Source organism: Dermacentor silvarum, chromosome 6 (genome assembly GCF_013339745.2).
Source record: "Dermacentor silvarum isolate Dsil-2018 chromosome 6, BIME_Dsil_1.4, whole genome shotgun sequence".
Lineage (NCBI taxonomy): Eukaryota > Metazoa > Arthropoda > Arachnida > Ixodida > Ixodidae > Dermacentor > Dermacentor silvarum.
The window spans coordinates 49,119,122-49,135,446 of record NC_051159.1 but is presented as its reverse complement, the minus strand read 5'-3'; the positions used below and the strand labels follow the sequence as shown (position 1 = coordinate 49,135,446).

Genomic DNA, 16,325 nt, shown 5'->3' with positions numbered 1-16,325 from the left:
AGCCATGGGTAAAAAGACATATACTAAAGCTTATCAAGAAAAGGAAGAGGGCGTTTAACGCATTCAAGGAAAACAAATCAGCTGCACATTTTGCAAGACTACATACGATTACACGCGAATATAAGCTAAAGATAGGAAAAGCTAAAGATAACTACTTCACCGAGCTGAGCAACAAAATGAAATCAAACCCTAAAATGTTTTGCAAGTACTTGAAACAGTGTGGTTCAGATTCCTTCGGAATACAGGAGCTAAATTATAATGGTACGATAATTACGGAAGACAGGGACAAAGCTGCGTGCCTAAACAACTTTTTTCATTCGGTTTTCTTACCCAACCACACCTGTCATACTCATACACCTACAATGAAATATTTTCCTATGCTTCCTGTTGAGCTTAGAGTTAATGGAATCGAATAACTATTGAAGGATGTTGATGAGAGTAAATCTAGTGGTCCGGATGTAATTTCTCCACGTGTACTCAAACGTTGTGCGGGGCCAATTTCTATGTACATTTATTTAATTATTGAAATATCTTTATCGACAGGTATTTTACCACACGACTGAAAAATTGCGCACGTTGTTCCGATACATAAAGGTGGGTCCAAAAAGGACGTTGGTAACTATAGGCCAATATAACTTACGTCTATCCCGTGTAAAATACTTGAACATATCTTATATAAAGAAATAACTAATCATCTAAATGAGCATAAGGTACTCATTAACGAGCAGCATGGCATTCGTAGGGGACTATCTTGCACAACACAACTAGTTGAATTTTATCATGGCATAACATCGAGCGTAGATGCAGGACAGGTAGACGGTGTATTCCTGGATTTTCGGAAAGCGTTCGACACAGTATCACATTCACTCTTATTGTTTAAGCTTAATACCCTAAACATTGATGCAACTGTTTTTAAATGGATTGAAAGTTACCTTTCTCAAAGAAGGCAATGTGTAATACTGAATGGAAAATGCTCCAAATGTGCATATGTTACGTCAGGAGTCCCACAGTGCTCAGTTCTCGGTCCGCTATTATTTTTAATTTATATTAATGACATTTCTGCCGGAATTTCATCTTCTATACGGTTGTTTGCGGATGACTGTGTTGTGTACAAAAAGATTGTCCATCACAATGATACAATTGAACTTCAGAAGGACTTGTCACTTATTCATGACTGGTGTACTAAATGGAAAATGACTTTCAACATAGCAAAGTGTGTGCATATCTCATTTACTAAAAAGAAAAAAAAAACAATTCAGTCACGGTATCATCTGAACAATGTACTATTGAAGCAAGGTAGTACGTATAACTATTTAGGTGTGCTGCTGTCGTCTGACTGTTCGTGGAAACCTCGCGTAGACAGTATCATAGCCAAAGCTGGTAAAGCTTTGAATTTTATTCAGAGAAGCGTGCGATGTTCACATGAGAATTTAAAACATAAGCCATATACAACTTGTGTTAGACCAGTGTTAGAATATGGCTGTGTTGTGTGGGACCCCACCGAGGTAACCTTCATTGCCGCTTTAGAACAAATACAAAACCGTGCTGCTAAGTTCGTCTTGGGGCGGTACGGAAGAAGGGAGAGCATCACTGCAGTGAAGGCTGAGCTAGGATGAGAATCTCTTTCTGCTCGCCGCAATAAACTGAGATTAAAATTTTTATATTCTATTTACTATAATAAAACTGGAATTAGAGAAATTTACCTACTAAAACCTCATTACATTTCAAGATGAACTGATCATAGTTGCAAAATCCTCGAGTACTCTGCCAAGACGAACATGTATGCGAACTCATTTTTTGTTCGAACAATCAAACAGTGGAATAGGTTGAGGGAACAGCAAGTGAATTGTGTGAATGAAGATGTATTTTATTCCATGTTGTAACCCCCCTGCTGTAACGCCTTTGGGCGCAGCGGGGTAATCGATGAATCAAGAATAAAGAATAAAGAAATGGTTCTGGCCCCGTATATAAGGACGTGCCGAGAAGTCGGGAAAAGAGTGGTAGTAATCATGGCTCCCAGCGGAAATGAGTTTGCCATTTGGCAGTGGAACTGCGCGTGGTTTAGGAAGCGTAAGGCCTCCCTCCAGCAGTATATTTCCCCATCGGCGGTGAAGCCGCATGTGATTGCCTTACCGGAAACCATTGACGCGGCGGTTGCCTTGCCCGGCTATCGATCTGTATCAGTTAGGGGGGAGGGGCAACGCGGTCTGGCTATCTTGGTTGCGAGAAAATATGCGTTTGTAGGACACAAGCTTCAGCTAGGCAACTCTACTTTGGAGTTGAGTTGCCTAGCTCTATTTAAAGCCCTTTTAAAGCCCCCCCTCTTTTTAAAGCCCACGGGCCTCAGACTATCGGCAGCTAAGTCCGAGTTGCTGCTTCTGCCACCGCAACACGGCCGCAACAACGGCGAACCAACTATACACCTCTCCACAACGGACGGCTCGGATATCCCGATAGTGTCGTCGGTTCGAATTCTGGGCGTTACCCTGCAGGAGAATGGCAAAAACGACTTAACACATCTCACCAAAAAAGCTGAGGTAGTCATTCACCTCGCCCGACGCGTCGCTAATAGACACGCGGGACTCTCAGAAGAGAGCTTACTACGCATCTTTCACGCGTTCTTAATGTGCCATGTTCACTACGTTGCCTGCGCTCACCCGTGGAGCAAAGGCGATGAAACTAAAGTGGACAACCTCATCCGAAAATGCACGAAACGAATACTTGGTCTACCCATGACGGCAAGCACGCAGCACCTGCTAGGCCTTGGGGTACACAATACGTTCAAGAAATCACAGAAGCATAAAGAATGTCCCAGCTCATACGCCTGTCCTCGACAGCTGCGGGCCGGGAACTCCTCTCACACATAAGTCTTCCTATCTCAACTCAAGTCAATGATCCAACACCATTACCGCAACACCTTCGTGCTAAAATCACAGTACTACCCTTCCCCAGGAATATGCACCCGGTGCATAATCATACTCGTAGAAGGGCACGCGCTCAAGGTCGTCCTAAAAGCGGCCGCCCTACACGCGACAGACGTGGCTTTTGTAGATGCCGCTAAATACGCCGACAAACCCTACTTTGCGGCTGCGGCGGTCGCCCCAGACGGGACAGCCCTCAATGCTCTTACTATACAAACAAAGAGAGCCTGCGAGGCCGAACAAGTGGCCATTGCCCTTGCTCTAGCCCTCCCTCAGCGCGACACAATATTTACAGACTCCAAACCCGCTGCACTGGCATACCGCCGCGGTACACTATGCCAGGCGGCCTTACGCATTCCAGCATCCGCTCAAATAAACGAAAACAAGCACATCCACTGGTTCCCGGGGCATGAAAGCCTCAACGTTCAACCAGGGGTCCTCAACGGTAATGAGCTAGCCCATAACCTCGCGCGAGATCTTACGCGCCGCGCGGGGACGCGGGCCGGCTCACCGACCGGGAGCCCCAACACGCAACCGGAGCCACTCCTCTCCTATCACGAGATTTGCTCGGCCTATAAGTTATCGAGAAAGGAATTCCCCTCACCTAACCCAACACTAAATAAAGCACAACAATTAACGCTTAGATTGCTGCAAACGCACAGTTACCCCAACCCCTATATATGCAGCAAATACCTCCCAGATATAAGGCCAGAATTCCCCAAATGCAAAAATCCAAAGTGCGACTTAGATCACATGCTGTGGCAGTGTCCCGCGCTAAACGCTTGCTTCGGGTCTCCTGCCACCGAGGACGACTGGATCAACCACCTCAGGAGCCCCGACAGGGCCCTTCAACATCAGGCCGTCCAGAAGGCCCAACAGGTGGCTGGTGAGCTCCGACTCCCAGTCCCCACATGGGCGGAGCCACCGGGCCGGCCCCCGTAAGGGGTGCCCAGGCCCCTTCAGGACATTTATTAAAGTTAATTCTCTCTCTCTCTCTCTCTACTTTGGAGGCCCAGCTGGTCGAAATCATCCCGAATAATTGGCTTAAGTGTAGCATCTTCATACTGAATTTCTACAGTAGCCCTCGGAATCACAAGCAGGCGTTTTCCTCGGTGATCGCAAAGGCGGCTGCCCTAGCGGGCAAGTCGCCGCTCGTAGCTGTCGGGGACTTTAATGCACACCACCCGGCCTGGGGATATCCAAAGGCCACTGTTAAGGTGAGAAACCTGGTTCAAGCTATGACGGATTGTTTCTTAGAGCTGGTCACGTACCCTCACTTCCCAACTAGGGTGGGCACCTCTATTACGAGAGACACCACTCCGGATCTAGCATTTACCAAAAACGCGGCGGGCGTACAGTGGCCTAACCTGCAGGAAAGCCTGGGAAGTGATCACTTTATCCTCTCGGTCACCCAGGAAACCCGGGCGCCTCCATCTAGGGAGTTCAGGGTGACGGACTGGGACGAGTTTAGAAAGCACCGCAAGGCTGATCAGACCAAATATGGCACGTTGGAGGACCTCATCTCGCGATTAGCAGAGGATGCTCTCCTCGCAAACAAGACGGTCCAGACTGACTTACAGGTGGATGCAATGGAATCACGTCTTACGCATCTGTTGGAAGCTAAAAAATCACTGGTTGAGAATTGGCGCACGCAGAAGCTCAATAGGAGGCTGCGGAAGCGCATAGCGCTCCTCAATAAAGAAATCGAGGACTATTGTCAGGAACTGTCTAGGCAGCAGTGGAATTAAGTTTGCTCAAAAGTAGACAGGCAGATGCGCACCGGGTGTAAATAGAACTTCTTGAAGGTGCTTCTCGATGAGACTAATTCCAAAGGTAACCATAGGTTGGCAATCGACCGATTGGTCCAAGCACAGAGGAGCGGTGGGGTCGATGACACGACTCTACTTACGGAATTGGCGGAGCGATACCTTCCGCTTGGCCCCGTAGGGGACTGGGATTACACGGACTACCGGGGAGGGCAGCTGGAGGCAGTCGACTCGCCCTTTACGAAACTTGAGATCGAAGAGGTGCTACATGAACTTAACAGTCGCTCAGCCCCTGGCCCTGATGGAATCACGAATAGGCTGCTGCGTAATCTTGATGATAAGTCCATTGCTAAGTTAACCGAGGAGGTCAATCTCCTCTAGGCAGAAGGCCGCGTTCCGGAAGCCTGGAGGACCGCCTCGGTGGTACTCATTCCCAAAATGGACAAGGCACTCGCCAAGGAGAACCTACGTCCCATCTCCCTTACCTCTTGCGTGGGGAAGGTGATGGAGCATGCAGTATATAATAGGGTCACTGGCATATCGAGGATAAAGAGCTCTTTCCGCATAACATGGTAGGCTTCGGGCCGGGTCTCTCCACCCAGGATGTGATGCTCTTGATTAAGAGGCAAATTATCAACCGACAAACCCAAGTTATTCGGGGAGTATTGGCCCTTGACCTCGCCAAGGCGTTCGATACCATTTCACAGTAAGTTCGTCCTCGAGGCGGTCGAGAGCATGGGGCTGGGACCAAAGTTTCACGCCTATGTTCATGCCTTCCTCCGGGACCGCACAGCAACCATAAAGATTGGCCAATTAAAATCGAGGGCCTTTACCCTGGATGTGAGGGGCACGCACAGGGAGCGGTCATTTCGCATCTCTTGTTCAACATAGCCATGAAAGGCCTCTCAGAGCATCTTTTCACTGTAGCGAATACCAACCATGCCCTATATGCGGACGACATTACTGTCTGGTGCACGGGAGGTTCGGATGCTGAGGTGGAGGAGGCGCTTCAGTCGGCACTGTCTATCACCGAAAGTTTTCTGGAGGGTGCGCGGCTTCGACTCTCCCCCTCCAAATCGGAGTTGCTTCTCTACAGACCGATTCGGCCCGGGAGGAGGCCCTCCACGCCACTTTATCAGGTACAGATTACGCTAACCACAAGGGACGGGCTGTCGATTCCCAGAGTCAACTGTATTAGAGTGCTCGGCTTGCTTCTTGAGTCCAACGGCAGGAATTCACAGGTTTTGGCCCGCATCACCTCCAAGACGGAGAACATGCTCAGGCTGATTTTAAGGGTCTCAAACCGCAGGGGAGGGCTGAGGGAGAGCAATCTCTTTCGGCTCTACCACGCGTTCCTCATGAGCCATATTAATTACGTCGCATCGGCACTGAATTGGTCTAAAAGCGAAGAGGATAAACTAGACACTTTAATGCGAAAAAGTATCAAAAGGGTGCTGGGACTCCCCATGAGCACCGGCACGGACAGGCTCATGAGCCTGGGCATGCACAACACCCTATCGGAGGTGACTGAGGCAGAGAAACTAGTTCAGGTCGCGCGGCTCTCCTCAACCAAGGCTGGGCAGCGTCTCCTGCAGTCGCTGGGCTGCCATCATATGGGCAGCACCGAACAGAAGGTGTTTTTAACACAGACAGTGAAGGGTACCTACGAGGTGGAACCCTTCCCGCGTAACGTCCATCCGCAGTACAATGTTGGCCGGCGAAAGGCACGGGCCAGGTCTCTGCTTGACTTCGTAGCTAAATTCCCGGGAAAGGTGGCTTTCGTTGATGCGGCGCAGTATGGCCGCTCCGATAGCTTTTAGGCCGTGGTTGTTGATCACCGCTGTCGCGTACTCAACTCAGCTTCCGCTGGGAAGGTGTCTGCCTCCGTAGCAGAGCAGGTAGCAATAGCTCTAGCGACGAAGGATCCTTCGCGTCCTGAGATATTCACTGACTCCGGGGCTGCCGTCCGGGCCTTCGCCTCGGGGATGGTCTCCAGGGAGGCTGCCACTATCTTCAGTTCGAGGGGTGCGGTAGGCTTTCACACAATTACGTGGTTCCCGGCCCACATGGGCTTAGGGGTTGATCCGTCAGTTTCTAACGTCAATGAACTTGCCCATAACCGTGCGCGAGAAATCACGTGCCGCGGCGGTCCGGGCCGGTCCGCAGGCGGGTTCGCGGAGAGCTTCAAGGATCCACTTGGCACCTTTCACGAAATTACGCCTTACTATCAGCTGTCAAGGCGGAGGTATCCCCTCCCGCATTCCAAGCTCACTAGACTACAGTCGTCCGTTCTCCGGATGCTGCAGGCAGGTTCGTTCCCGTCTCGTAGCACGTTTAGTCACTTTGCTGAAGGCATAGAACCAGGATGCCCTAGCTGCAGGGAGAATAAGTGCACACTCGCTCATATGCTCTGGCAGTGCCCGACGTTACGTGACGCCAAGTTCAGCACAGTAGCAGGACTGGGAGAGGACCCTTAAAAGCGGCGAACTCTCAGTCCAACTCACGGAAGTCCAGGAGGCCTGCGAACAGGCGGAGGGCCACGGTCTTCCAGTACCGGCGTGGGCGCGGCCAGCAACCGTGGCGGACCCCCCTTCGGGGGGTGTCTGATCGGGGTTCTTCAGGACCAAATAAAGTTCATTTCACCTTACGCAACCGCCGGCACTGCCATCCCTTGTTCCCTTCGCTGCTTACTCGCACCGCGAGAGGAAACTTCAAGGCGCCACCTTGCGTACATTTCTTTTTATAAATTAAAAAGTCGCCGTTGTCATAGCCTTTGATGATGCGAAAAGACTATAATATTAATTACGGTACAAACGCAGTAGTGAAAAGTGCAAAAAGTCGCAGAAAGTTTGTTAGTTTCAACTAATAGTATTTCAAATAAAGGTGTTTTAATAAAAATGATGGTTAAACAACACAAATGCCAACACCACCCGAGAGCGATACAAATGCTATGAGCACGCGTTGTGAACAAAATATTTTCATGGCCACAAGAGACAGAGAAAATACGGCGATACTCATGCCTCTTGACTGCCATTGTACATGGCCGCTCATTACCATAATTTGCGCGGCTCGTCGCACAACAAATAATGGCGTAACATCTCTGCAATGGCGGCCCAGCGCAGCGTCACGCAACGTAAAATTGACGTTTTCGAAACGGTCCTTCCTGTGACGCTCTTCAGGGGATATTCCTTCAGCCAATCAACAAGCTGACATGCCGGCTATCTTGGAACGCCACCACATATTCGCGAAATTGCAGATGCATTGCACGGGCTTCTGCACGCTACCCTCCACTTTCTTTTTAAAGCGGTAAAGTCGCAATATACGTGCCAATGACCACAAAAAAGTATTAGTCGATAAAATTTGCAGCTTCACGTCATGCTTCGTCATTACGATGAAAACTCAAAATTGCATTTTGCAAAACTTACGTTTCCCGGCACAAATTTCAAAACACGTGACCTCTCGGCAGCCAATGAGACAGCCAAGATAGCGCATTATACCGGCCGTGCAGCGGCCGTGCGTGTCAAGAATAGAGCCTCTGCTTCGGTTGTCGTGTCAATTAAGAATGAAGATGGGAAAGATAAGGCCGTTAAGTTTGATCAGGCGTGCAAGGAATGGAAGACGCAGGTAACCAGCAACGTTGCCACGACACATAAAAAAATAGTAGTAGATTTTTTCGCGGAAAATCAGTAGAAATCAGTAGATTTTTAATTTCAATTTTTGCTCTCAGTTTAGGAGCCCACGAATTATATTAGTACTCTGTTGTAATATTGTAGCTTCGAAGAAATAGTACAAAAATTGACCCCGAGATTCTCGTCGATACATTTGAAAAACCCGGGGGTCCAGAGATCCATTGAAGCACGAATTTAAAAATAGTGAAGTCCTCCGAATGCCTATTCAAAGGCGTCAGATGGTAGTTAGTACCTGAAAGCTTTAGAGTATAGTATTTTCCAGACAGGGGTAATTGGAGATCGCTGGCAGAGGCCTCCGGGCTACAGTGGACATAAAAAAAGATTAATCATGATGATGATGATTCAGAAATAAGAAAACGCAAATAAACTAAAAACGTAAGTGGGGTCCTATTCTCCTGTAGAACAGAGTAGGCGCTCGAAGCGCCGCATGAAAAGAGTCATTGATTCTGGTTCGACAGTTTTGGTTTCATTGTTGTGGTCATAGTTGTGGAGTACGGTAGTGCACCCACTTTCACAAACGGCTTCACAAATTGACTACCTCACCTTTTCCCCACTTTGCTCAAAGACAGAGGCAGCGCCACGTTTGAGAGTCTAGAAATGCAAGAATGTATGTTAACCTCGAATCCAGCCGGCGTTTTTCTTTTCGCTCGCTAGGTGGAATTACATTAATAGAAAATCTGTACGGAAAAAGTAGCAGGTTTTGCTTTTGTTTCAGTAGAAAAGCAAGAAAATCAGTAGATTCAAGCGCTTTATCACTGAATCAGCTGGAAATGTTAAAAATCAGTAGATCTACTAATAAATCAGCAGCCGTGGCATCACTGGTAACCAGGCGAACAAAGCATTAGACGAAAATGGCTGAATCGCGGCATCACATGTCTTGTGTTGCTCTGTGGAATTCTAACACCGGGATTTCCAGTTCTGCGAAGTTTTCAGGTTTCCTAATGACCACAGGTAAGCACAAGTATTTCGCTCTATTTTCTGAGCAGGTATTCATTTTGCATGAGTAAACCAGTTCTGCGCAAGCCTGAGTGGACTGACGTAAGAGCAGTGTCGCTCAACTCATTCGTCATGACGGCAGTTTATGTGCTGCCGGTGAACTACTTGTAATGAAGGGCTTGAGTGCGTGTTTTTTGAGCTATACATTTTGTTCACTCTTTGTCGACATGCACAGCCACGGTTAAAAAAAGAAAAGAAAGAAAGACGCAGCCGTGGTGGTTAATAATTTGTCGAAGTGGTTTTGATCTTCTGGAAACGATGTTCGCTAATTATGTACAAATTTCCGTTGTGAATGAAAATTGCGTCTGTAGATTGAAACTTTCGCACTGCGTGGAGGTCAGTCTTTTTCCAGTACGAAATGTGTGAATAAAATGAAAACGTTTGACCTTTACTTGTCTTGAGATTTGGCTGACTGAGAAATTGGCTCATAATCAGAACTGGTTTGGCTAGCTTTAGTTGATCTACTTCACAACACACGAACACAATTAATGTATGATGGCGCCAGGAAGTTATTTTCTTTTCGCTAGCACCCCTGTACCTGTGGACTAGTCGAACCGTAGCCCTAAATTAACCACAAGTTAGGAATTTAAAAGCGACTACTTTCACTAAATGACGAAATGTAACGTTTTAATAGCTAATATTGGTAGGTACCAACGGTTTCCTCTATAAATAGCTCTCATTATAATTGCTTAGCACTGCAGTATATGAGTGATGCCGCAGTGCTTTAAAAAAAAAATCTCGCAGTTGCACCCCAAAGGCGAAGCATCAATTGCGATAGCAAATTAGTAGAGAGCTATACGGAGTAAGTATAGTAGTTTTATCAGCTGTATACATAGTTTTCACGGACGTCACGTCACGTCACCACTCTCACTTCCGGTGTACGCAGTCGCCATCGCTGGCCACCTTCCGGCGGACTCGGCTATGTTGTGGTTGTGCTGGAGTTGACGCGCGTGCATTTTGCTGTGCTTTACGTTTGCTTAGCGTGAGAGCCACGCCGATTTGCGCAATGTTTGGCTGTCGTAGCAGAAGCAAGACTTCTTCGAAACCGACCTACAGAGAGCCAGGCTTCGGCATGTTTTGTTTGCCTAAAGTGATAACATGACAGTGCGAGGAGATGCAGGTACTCTCTGAAAATCGCCGGAGCGTTTGGCTGGCTCGCATAAATAAGAAAGATTGGAAGAACTTCAGCAACGTCCGTGTCTGCGGTCGCCACTTTATAACAGGTAAGAGTTTCAATCGCAGTAATTTGAATAGACTTGTTTTGTTTGTAATGACTCTGATAATCAATCGCGGTACTTTCGGCTGCTAGTACGCGCCGCCGATATTCTCCCGAGAATATGAGCATCTTATTTTCATTTCGTACGCGCAATGCCACTTCCTAAGCTACTAGCATGTTCGCTAATTTGCAGGTAAACAGTCTCAACTGATGGACGAAACTAATCTGGATTGGGCGCCCACACTTCACCTGGGATGCCAAAGTGACCAAGGTGCAGTTTCAAGATTGTCTGCGCGGTACGTCTGTCACAAGCATCGCGCCGGGAAAAAGGCGGCTGCGTTGCAGTGAGTGTGGCATTCTGCCAGATATCCGGGGACGAAGAGCCTTCAATGGACTGTGAGATGGGCTCAGAGCTGGAGTGACATTCGTCGCCTGAAATCGCCACCGTGGGCTCTAGATCAAGGGCAGGTGAGCTGACAGGATTGTTCTTTGGTTTACTTTGGCTGGAGAAGGGAAACAAACAAAAAAAGTTATATTTCTTATCAGCTGCACGACTGACTTGGAGCATGTAAAATCTCACATACTTCTTTATTTTGCAGAAGCAGTTGTGCAGGCAGATTTAACCATGGACCACATGAAGACCGTGAGCATCGAAAACTGCACTGTGTCTGAAGCTGGCACACAGACTCAGACATCGATGCAGTACCTTGAAGCACTTCATCAAAATAGCCAAACACTTTCCTCTGAGCTGCAGGCTCCTAAGAACAAGAAACATGAATTTGGAGAAGAGGCGCTTCGTGACGACGATGGAAAAGTCAGTTTTTATACAGGACTGCCAAGTTTTTCGGTCCTGGCTGCCATGTACCAGCTGGTTGAGCCTGCTGTGAGGCAGCCTCCGCAGAATCGCCTGGAAAAATTTGAAGAGTTTTTGGTATTTTTGATGAAGTTAAAATGTAACTTTCCTCTGCAAGACCTTGCATACAGATTCCACGTGTCATGCCCAAGTAAGCAGAATTTTTGAGAAGTGGTTGCATGTTGCTTTTTTGAAGATGAAACCGTTCATAGTGTGGCCTTCACGAAATCAGATTAGAAAAACAATGCCTCAGGCCTTCTTTGATTCTCTTGGAGAAAAGGTGGCAGTCGTTATTGACTGCTTTGAAATCAAGCTCGAACGGCCTTCATTGATGTTGCCAAGATGCGAGACTTGGTCTCAATACAAAGGAAGTAACACAGCCAAATACCTCATAGGGATCTGTCCACAAGGCATAGTCTCATTTGTGTCTGAGGGGTGGGGTGGAAGAACAAGTGACAAGCACATCACTGAACATTGTGGAATTCTTGACCAGCTGACTCAGGGAGACGTGGTTCTGGCATACAGAGGATTCGATATTGCCGACACTTTGGGGCTTTATTGTGCAAGGCTGCACATACCAGCATTCACCAAGGGAAAGAAGCAACTATCGGCACTGGAAGTCGAAACCACAAGAAGCCTTGCCAATGTGAACATTCACGTCGAGAGAGTCATTGGGCTAGTACGTAACAAATACACTATATTGAAATCTGTGCTGCCTATTGATTTCGTTGTGCGAAAACATGAAGTCACACCACTAGACAAGATTGTTGCTGTAAGCTGTGCACTGGCAAACCTGTGCCCATCAGTGGTTCCTGAAAATCGAAAAACATCTGCCTAATATAAAAATCTCCCCTCTTTCAGAGTATGTGTGTATGTACGTGTGTGTACATGCTTGCTTAGAATGTTGAAATTAGGTTCACGGTACATTCACACTACTAATGTTAACTGTGTTCTTATAGTGCTATTGCTTATTATTTTAATTCTTACTTTTACGTTGATTTATTTACATTGCTTACATAACTTATGTTTACATAGGGCGTTTTAACTAGTGTATACCATGCTTGTTTTTCATGTCACCCCCCTTGTGCTCTGTAAGGTATTTTATAAATAAATAAATGTTGCCATGATGCACTGTGGTAACAGATTAGCGGTCTGAACTTCATTTTGATCAAAACAGCCGAGGGCTCATTCTGCGAACCACAACAGAGGTGTGCTGCTGCGGCATCAGTTTACACTCAAAAGAAGAGAGCACAACACACCTACATATGGGCACTGCGCGTAATGCACCATTTTATTGGTGGAAGTATGAAACTGCAAGAACAAAAGCTGCTGGCTTCAACGTGGAAGTACTTTTTTTTGTTGGGGCGTGCTTAATCATGCGGTACTCATACAGTGAATTCGGGCTGCTCTTTTTTGCAGTCTTCGAAAAACCAACTTTGTTGCCATGGAGCATGCTTAATACCGAAGCAAGTGTAATGAAACCATTTGAACTTGCATTGATTTGCATCACATGCCAGCATCTTGCCTACTTCCGGGCCTTGACAGTAGGAGAACACTGCTCTGTTTGTGTTGTTGCCGCTGCACACGACTGCACTTTTCTTGTGAAATAGTTCGCTAACAGTTCAGGCATGATTACATGCACAAAGAAACTTCGTGCAGATGGTTTCAATGTGTCTATAAAAACATCATTTCTGTGCACCCTTTCAATGTGATTTGACGATAGAGTCCACACAACAAAGTCGCAATACAAGACATTGCAAACTGCCATCTGTGTTTGTAATTGAAAAAAGTACTGATGGGTTTGTTTCAGGCGAAGTACTCCATCAGCATTTTCCAAGAAAAAGCTCCTATTGACGGGTGTCTTCGGTATGCCACTTTCTGTTAATGAGTATGGACATTACACTTATACGACTCCCTTGCCACAACACGAACAACATATTGATGCATCTGGTGTTGCTGCAAGGTACGGATGTTGAGGACTTTAAAATACACCCGTCCTGCAGTGCGTGAAGTCCTTGTTTGTTTTCACCATTTCTCGCACATAAAAAGCAATTGCATCAGCTTCATGTGCCTGTCCCCATGCTGTAGCTGCACCTTAAAAGGTGTGTTGCTCAGGGTAACAAATTTTTTTTAGTAGACTCATCGAAGGATCCGCAATGTTTGTTGAACACACACTTTTCATTTCTGAGGCGGTTACTCGGCAAGCGTGGTGGTAAAACCAGTCTGCACATTTCGACTGGTGCCGGGTCGTCTGCTCCACATGCTGAACCATCTCTGCTGTTACTGAAAGATCTACAACAAACTTCTCTGCACGCTGAACTAGTTTCTGAAAGTCTTCAACGTGTGCTTCAGGACAAGTCAAACTCCGAAGAACTAGCGGCATCTTGCGGCGGTGGAGGTTCGAACATCATGCTGTGCTTGGGATGCACCATTAAAACAGCAGACCTGGTTCCAGAATTTGCAAGCTTTGCAAAAAACGAATCCAGAGCTGCCTCTGTAGGGGCAGCAGACATGCATGGCTGTGCTGCTGGCAAATGTCCAGCTAATGATTGTGCGCTTGCCAGGCGAATCCTGTCCATCCTCTTCTTTTTCATTTGGGATGACGCGAAATCTATGTCAAGCAGCCTCTTAAATGCTGCAGTGGGAATGTTTGCAGGCAGCCATGTATTTTCTTTTGCTGTGCACGTTCGTGCATCACGCATCCTCACTGCAGTCTCCACGGCAAAGAGTGTCGCACCAACGTGAGAACAGGCTTCTCCTGCACCGGCCATGCAGGTACAGTGAGCAGCCACAATGCTGCCCCGTCACCATCCGCGAGGATCCATGCTTTCAAAGGTGCCTCCCGTAGGCGCTGGGAGTGGTTGACCTAGAAATGATTCACAGAAAAACAAGGAATCTGAATTTAGAAACGTTCGCTCGTAGTTTGTTTGGGGAAAGAAGAATGACAGTAGGCTGCTGGCAGCAGATTTACCTGTCTACTCGGGCTGTCGATTTGTTCTTTTTCTTTTTTCGTGAAAATGTCGCTGATGTTGTCACTGACACTTCTGATAAAGCACCCAATGACACCTTTTTCTTTTTTTACTTACGCTCGCGCTTCGTTTAATGCTAGCTACTTCAAATATTTTACGCTTGCGCTTCGCTACGAAGGAAGGAGGAGGGCACTTGGTGCACGCCTTGCAAGTTTAACGGGAAAATGGCGCGGATCGTACGTACGACGTGCTTATACAATGTAAAAAAGAAACGAAAAGTAGCCCTCCACCGCTTTTTTTATGTGTAAGCACATGCAAACTCGCAGGCAAGCGCCCCGAGCTGCTGTTTACACTCACCTCGGCCAACACGACGACGCGTTGTGACGGCAACTGCTTCGCTGCAATATTCTTCACGAACCCACTCGTGAAGTAATTGTGAGCGTCTAAAGCCTTGTAAGCTTTCATTTGTTGCAAAGAAATGTAGCTCGTTGACAGCACTAAGTAGTTTATCATGTCAACGTGCGTCGTTGGTGGCAGCAACTCGGCGTCCTTGGTCACATCTCTTCCTGTGTGCAACTTGTACGGGTCGACACCGTTGCACATGTCAATTTTTGCTTCATACCGTGCTCTAGTAGGTCCTACGAGCTTGTCGAAATATCCGGGGCAAAATTCCATGTTTGTGACTTGCGTCACATGCGAAAACGCCGTCGTAACACGCACTGATAAGACGTTCACTGCCTTCGCGATTGCTTGGAGGTGCCCGGCAATGGCGACGGCTGCCAAAGTGAGGCCTAGCACCCCGGATGTGACGTCACGTGAAAACTATGTATAAACTTGGACATGCAGCAGCACCGGCAACGCGCAGAACTGTTGTCGACGCCGTCGGCGTTTTGCCCGCGTTCGCACCGAACGCGCGCAGCGTTGGCGACCGTTGCCGGTGCCTCTGGGGGCGGCGCGGAGGTTTTCGACGAGATCAGAATGGGAGACTTGACGAGCAGCGTCGCAAATCTTACCCACGTTCTCGCCTCGCAACATTTTATATAAATACGCATTTGATGCCCCAGCTAAACGTCGCCTCCCCTCCCTCCCTCCCGTCCCCCCACGGCCTTTCGCGTGACGGAAGAAGTCGCGTTTGCTCTCTCTTTCTCTCTCTCTCTCTCTCTCTCTCTCTCTCTCTCTCTATATATATATATATATATATATATTTATATATATGGTGATTGTAAAGGAGGAAAGAGACGCTTAATTCTGCAGCCATTCAGGGAGCACGGCGCTGAACGCGCGTTCGTTCTCCGCCGTGCGTTCACTCCCCGTGTAAGCGTGAGTCCCTCACCCCCTTTCACTCGCACATACAGCGTCCGGCACGCGGCGACGATTTCATCGCCGTTGACGTCATACGGAACCTCACGGCGACGGCGAAGACGACGGCAATGGCTACATCGACGGCATAAATCCTCTTTGAGCGTCCATATAATTGCTATATATAATTACCACTGTCATTGAAAAGAAAAGTGTACAATCAGTGCATTCTACCGGTGCTAACATACGGGGCAGAAACTTGGAGGTTAACAGAGAAGCTCGAGAACAAGTTAAGGACCGCACAAAGAGCAATGGAACAAAAAATTTTAGGACTAACGTTAAGAGACAGGAAGAGAGCGGTTTGGATCAGAGAACAAACGGGGATAGCCGGTATTCTAGTTGGCATTAAGCGGAAGAAATGGAGCTGGATAGGCCATGTAATGCGTAGGATGGATAACCGGTGGACCATTAGAGTTACAGAATGGATACCAAGAGAAGGGAAGCGCAGTCGAGGTCGGCAGAAAACCAGATGGGATGATGAAGTTAGGAATTTGTCAGGCGCAAGTTGGAATACGCTAGCGCAAGACAGGGGTAATTGGAGATCGCAGGGAGAGGC

The 16,325-nt window shown here is 47.5% G+C and overlaps 2 pseudogenes; one reads left to right on the top strand and one right to left on the bottom strand.

The window, feature by feature from the left end:
• The first annotated feature begins 11,213 nt into the window (after window positions 1–11,213).
• On the top strand, window positions 11,214–12,364 carry LOC125946295 (uncharacterized; annotated as a pseudogene).
• Window positions 12,365–13,789: 1,425 nt separating this feature from the next.
• LOC125946294 (uncharacterized) lies at window positions 13,790–15,234 on the bottom strand (annotated as a pseudogene).
• Between the last annotated feature and the right edge of the window lie 1,091 nt (window positions 15,235–16,325).